We start from the raw sequence: 6000 nt of genomic DNA, 5'->3' as shown, positions 1-6000 counted from the left end.
AAGTAAAAAGAAAACCCTTTGTTGCAGCACACCTCAATATGAGCAATATATAAGTAAAATCAAAGCGGATGACAGATTATTGTAGGTCAAGTTCCTTTGTCATGGGAATACAAAATACATAAAAAAAATTCATAGAGATGCTAGGTTTGAAGTGCTCCAATATTACAATCCAAAGAAAAGCAGTATTACAAAACCTTGCAATCATTTTGAGGAATGCATTTGTATTGGACGAGTTTTCCAGCCGATAAAAAAATGGTTGCATTTCTCTCATCAGAGATACAAATAAATCGATTGAAATAGTTTCAAAATTGAGAAAGCCTAAAATATCTCCTACTTACAGAACTTGAAGTCATATCGAGAAGTGTTATATTTTTTTCAAAAAAATGTTATAGTATTTTTTAAAAAAAGTTTTCAAGAATATAGAAAGGCTTTGTGAAGTGGACTCATTTTATTTTATTTTTACAAATATTTTAAAGTTCATTTTCATTCGCACAAATGTTTTACTTCAGAACTTTTTCCACTTCGCAAAGCCTTTCTGTATCCTTGTGAACTTTTTTTAAAAACATTATAACATTTAAAAAAAAAAATATAACACTACTTGATATGACTTCAAGTTCTGTAAGTAGGAGATATTTTAAGCTTTCTCAGTTTTTAAACTATTTTAACCGATTTATTTGTACCTCTGATGAGAGAAATGCGACCATTTGAATCAGCTGGCAAATTCACCCAATACAAATGCATTTCCTTGAAATGATCGCAAGGATTTGTAATACTGCATTTCTTTGGATAGTAATATTGGAGCACTTGAAACCTAACACTTCGATGAATTTTTTATGTATTATGTTAAAAGAACTACGAAATCTGTCATACACTTTGATTTTTGTTATATATATATATATATCCTCACATCCACAACTTTATCGGTATATTTACATTCTCTAAGATGTTACTAATTGATTTGAGAACTTTACATTATTGGAAAACCTATATGAAATTAGGTGAAGATTACTTGAAATATTATATTTGCTGTAATATTTGCAGCTTTAATAAATTGTTATAGTATGAAACAATTGTACTAAATTACCAGATCCATTCTTGTTGCTTATTTTTTGGTTATTATATATAGATATATATATCTATATAATAAAGAGCAATAAAGATTCAAGTTAATTAAAAAATTTACTTGAATATGTACCTAACTTAGATGCACCAAAAAAAACTATACTGATTTAACAATAACAGTAATGTGGGGTGATTATAAGCGAGAAAGAAGCAACAAGAATGGATATCCATTCTTGTTGCTTCTTTCTCGCGTATATATATATATATGTATATATAAAATACAAAATGGGACAAGAATGCAACACATCCAGACAGCTAGGTGGTACAAAAAGGGACAACAAAACATCCAGATAGACGATACAAAGAAAACAAGGACGGGTCATTTGAAATTACCTTTCCTCAGTCAAGCACCAGATTATCCTCACAATTTCGGCTGATTATTCTTGAGATTGCTCCTATCTGGCCAGCCCCAAAGAAAAACTAAACTAAGAGTATTAGATTCTTTAGAAGAAAGCAGAAAATATATACAAAAACAAGGGAGGAAAAAACGAACAATGTTATACAAATATAAATGCAATAAAAAATGCAATAAAAATAAATAAATATATATATATATGTATGTATGTATGTATGTATGTATGTATGTATGTATGTGTGTTAATTATTAGTGATGGGGGTAGTTTTAATGCCAAAAAGTAATCTTAAACAGTGTTAATACCTAAAGTTATCCAAACATGGATGCCTTCTTAGAATTCCAGTGTCAAAGACAGGCAAATTTTGTCTGCTATGATCCAATGCGTGCACTTTTATGCACCAAATGTCTCCATGAGAGCATCTCTCAAGGCTAATAATGCAATATTCTAACAAGGCATCCATGTTAAGTTAGATGTATTGAGTATCTTTTGATGTGTATATGTATATATATATATATATATATTTGTGTGTGTGCATGTATATGTATGAATATGTAAAACAGTACATTGAGTTCGATTCCCTGACATCAAAAGTTTTGGGATAGTTTTCATGTTTTTTTTTAATGTTTTATTTTTATTATAGCAAAACCATAATTTTTTCCTTTTTTTTTTTGCTTATCGACAATGTAGGCATTTTAAGGTAAAATCTATGGATATGTTGCTGTCATGCTCCTGGAATAACTACTATTTTCCTCTGGGCTTCCTTTAACTTCAGTTAACCTTCAGAAGGTAAAAACAGCTATTTTTTTTTCTCTGTTTTTGGTGGTGGATTGTAGTAATGGATTTTTACAAAGAAGAGTTGTTAAATATCTTGACCAAGTACTAAGAAGTACATTATAAAACAGAAATCAAGAGAATACGATTCTGAATGTAAAGTAAATTTGTGATTTTGTACCGATGTAAGAAGCCATTAATTATAAAGCGTGAATAGAAAAGCTGTTATTGATATCATTTAAAATTGAAGATGTCTCAAGCCCTCATTCCTTTTTTGCACTGTGAATTTCAGTGATGGAATTTGGTAAACAAAAACAAAAGCAAAAACAAAAAACAAAAAACAAATGAAAGAAAATGCATAGAAGCCTTTTTGTGTTAGTATGTGTCTATGTGTTCCTCACTCACACTAATGTATGTGTGTGTATATATATATATATGTGTGTGGAGGCGCAATGGCCCAGTGGTTAGGGCAGTGGACTCGCGGTTTCGATTCCCAGGCCGGGCGTTGTGAGTGTTTATTGAGTGAAAACACCTAAAAAGCTCCACGAGGCTCTGGCAGGGGGTGGTGATCCCTGCTGTACTCTTTCACCACTCTTTCTTCTGTTGGTCTGCTCGGGGTGGCATCATTCGAAGGCTAAAATAATGCGAACGCATTGTGACCAGCAATGTGTAACAACATCTCATGGTCTGGTCGGTCACGTGATCACGTGATATATATATATATATTTATATTTATACCTATATCTATCTACACACACACACATGTATAAGGTTAAATGAAAGCGCTTGCTTACACACTAGAAAAATACTTTTTCCCCAGAAAGGTTAGTAACATCCTGATAAAAGATTTTATAACATTATTTTAAAAAATAACTTTAAAAAATATCACCTTTACACTTCAAAACTCTCTCTCTCTATGTATATATATATATGTGTGTGTGTGTGGATATATATATGAGTGTGTATATATATATATATATAAGTTCAGCAAAAATTTAGATTCAAATGAATATGGTACTTAATTTAGATGCACCAGAATTCTGTATGGTGTTATCTATAAAAATCCTTGGGGTGATTATAATCAAAATAAGCAACTAGGATGACTCCGGTAATTTGGTACGATCGTTTCGTACTACATCATTTTAAAATGCTGAGTACTCATCAGCCAATTATAGAGGTCTTCCATTAATACAAAAATTTTCATATCAAGTGGCAACATTATATATATAACAGGCTTCACAGGCTTCTTTCAGTTTCTGTCCACCAAGTTCACTCACAAGACACTGGTTGGCCCAGGGCTACACTAGACGATACTTGATCAAGGTGCCATGAAGTGGGGTTGATCTCAGAATGCAGTGGGAAGCAGGCTTCCTACTACACAATTTATTTCACATAAAATGGCATACCGTGTTCTGTTCTTTTATGTCAAAACTTAAAATGCAACTCTTCATTGAATTTTAATCAATAGAATAATTTACTAGACAAAAAATATGTGCTGAACTTGATATTATGATCAACGGAAAAAGAGAATAAAAGAAAATTCCTCAAAGTAAGTACATACACGTCTGCAATTCTGTGACTAAACTCAGGAATTGAAAAAAAAGACGAAAATGAGTGCTTCTACATCAGATCCAAGTACGTTGTCTTTTATATATATACGTTAGTCTATTTCTTGTTTTCATATTCTCTATTCCCATGAATATATATGCGTACATACATACATACACACACACACACACACACACACACACACACATATATATATTTATTTATATATATATGTATGTATATAAAGTTAATCCAAACAAGAAAACAAAAAGACAACAACGCGAGGATGTGGAACAAATAAAGTGTATATATGTATGTATATATATATATATATTATATATATATATACATATAAATATATATATATATATATATATATATATGTATATATATATATATATATATGTATATATATGTATATATATATATATGTAATATGTATGTATATATGTATATATGTATGTATATATATATATATATGTATATGTGTATGTATATATATATATATACGTATATATGTATGTATATATATATATATATATGTATCTATATATGTGTGTGTGTATATATAACATATGTAAATATATATACATATATATAAATATATATATATATGTATATATATATGTATATATATATGTATATATATATATATACACACACATACATATGTGTGTGGGAGAGTGTGTGTGAATATATTTATATTCCCAATGTCACTTGGCAAATTAATAATTATCTTATCTTATTTGATCTTAGAATTAATATAACATTTCAGAGATAACAGCTGATTCACTTGCTTGCGGAAATAGCAATTTATCTATATTACTCATACTTCAGTAATGATTTTGTTTATTAAGATTTTATAATAATTTTGATAATAATTTCAAAAATTATTTTGTTTTAATGATAATGATCAATAATGGTTTTAATGATATTAATTTTGAAGCAAAAATGACTATTTTATCTACCCATTAGTTGTGTATCTAAGCATACGACCATGAGTTCAAAGAGTTATTCAAATTTGCATCAGTTTACATGATGAACATCTACTTGCTTGATTGATCTGCTAGAAATAACAGCCAAATCTTTCTCAACCCACACCCTACCCCCACCACTCCTACAAAAGTAAAGCCAAATATTTCTTCACTCTGTCGGTTACGACGATGAGGGTTCCGGTTGATCCGAATCAACGGAACAGCCTACTCGTGAAATTAACGTGTAAGTGGCTGAACACTCCACAGACACGTGCACCCTTAACGTAGTTCTCGGGGATATTCAGCGTGACACAGAGAGTGACAAGGCTGGCCCCTTGAAATACAGGTACAACAGAAACAGGAAGTAAGAGTGAGAGAAAGTTGTGGTGAAAGAGTACAGCAGGGATCACCACCATCCCCTGCCAGAGCCTCGTGGAGCTTTTAGGTGTTTTCGCCCAATAAACACTCACAACGCCCGGTCTGGGAATCGAAACCGCAATCCTATGACCGCGAGTCCGCTGACCTAACCACTGGGCCATTGCGCCTCCACGAAGCCAAATATAATCCATGTTATGCTAACCCTGGACATTAATGAGGGAGACTCCTGGTCAGAATTCTATTGTTCATGTGTTTGTCCTACCAGGATTGAGCTAACTTTACCATCCAATAAAGAAAGCTCCTACAAGGTGGCTCAACCTGCTGAAAGTATGATCGTTTGCACTAAATAGCACCAACAAGAATTTATTACTTTGCCCATTTAACCCTTTAGCAACCAGATCACTCTATCAAATGAAATTTTTATTTAACCCTTTAGTGTTCACATTATTCTGCCAAAACTAATGCTTTTTTATCCACATTGTTTTAAACTAATCATGCATTATCTTGTAGCTATGAGATTCTGATGAGGTAGCTGTTAATTTTTAAAACGATATTGTAGGGTTGGTGTGAGAGACCAGATATGGCCAGTTTGAACATAAAACAGGCAGAATAATTTTGGCTGGATATGGCCAGTTTAAATGCTAAAGGGTTAATCACTATTTTGAATTAACCCTTAACTCTTTAGCATTTAAACTGGCCAGATCTTGCCAAAATATTCCACCTGTTTTATGTTCAAACTGGCTAGATCTGGCCTCTCACACTTACCCTCCAATGTCATTCTGAAAATAATAACTACTTTAATCATCGAAATTTCTAAGCTATGAGATAATGCATGGTTAATTCAAAACAGT

General features: G+C 31.6%; 1 protein-coding gene across 2 annotated transcripts in view; it reads left to right on the top strand.

Moving 5' to 3' along the window:
- Window positions 1–6000, top strand: part of LOC115219231 (putative protocadherin beta-18) — a 200372-nt gene that overhangs the window by 47284 nt on the left and 147088 nt on the right. Inside the window, exon 2 of one of the 2 annotated variants that reach the window (XM_036508628.1) lies at window positions 2166–2264. The exons of the other annotated variant lie outside the window; for it this stretch is intronic. The gene's annotated coding sequence lies outside the window, so the exon portion shown is untranslated. The remainder of the gene's footprint in view (window positions 1–2165; window positions 2265–6000) is intronic. 2 annotated transcript variants of the gene reach the window in all.

Source organism: Octopus sinensis, linkage group LG14, assembly GCF_006345805.1.
Source record: "Octopus sinensis linkage group LG14, ASM634580v1, whole genome shotgun sequence".
Taxonomy (NCBI): domain Eukaryota; kingdom Metazoa; phylum Mollusca; class Cephalopoda; order Octopoda; family Octopodidae; genus Octopus; species Octopus sinensis.
The sequence above is the reverse complement of the archived record's forward strand: the minus strand, read 5'-3'. Positions and strand labels throughout refer to the sequence as shown.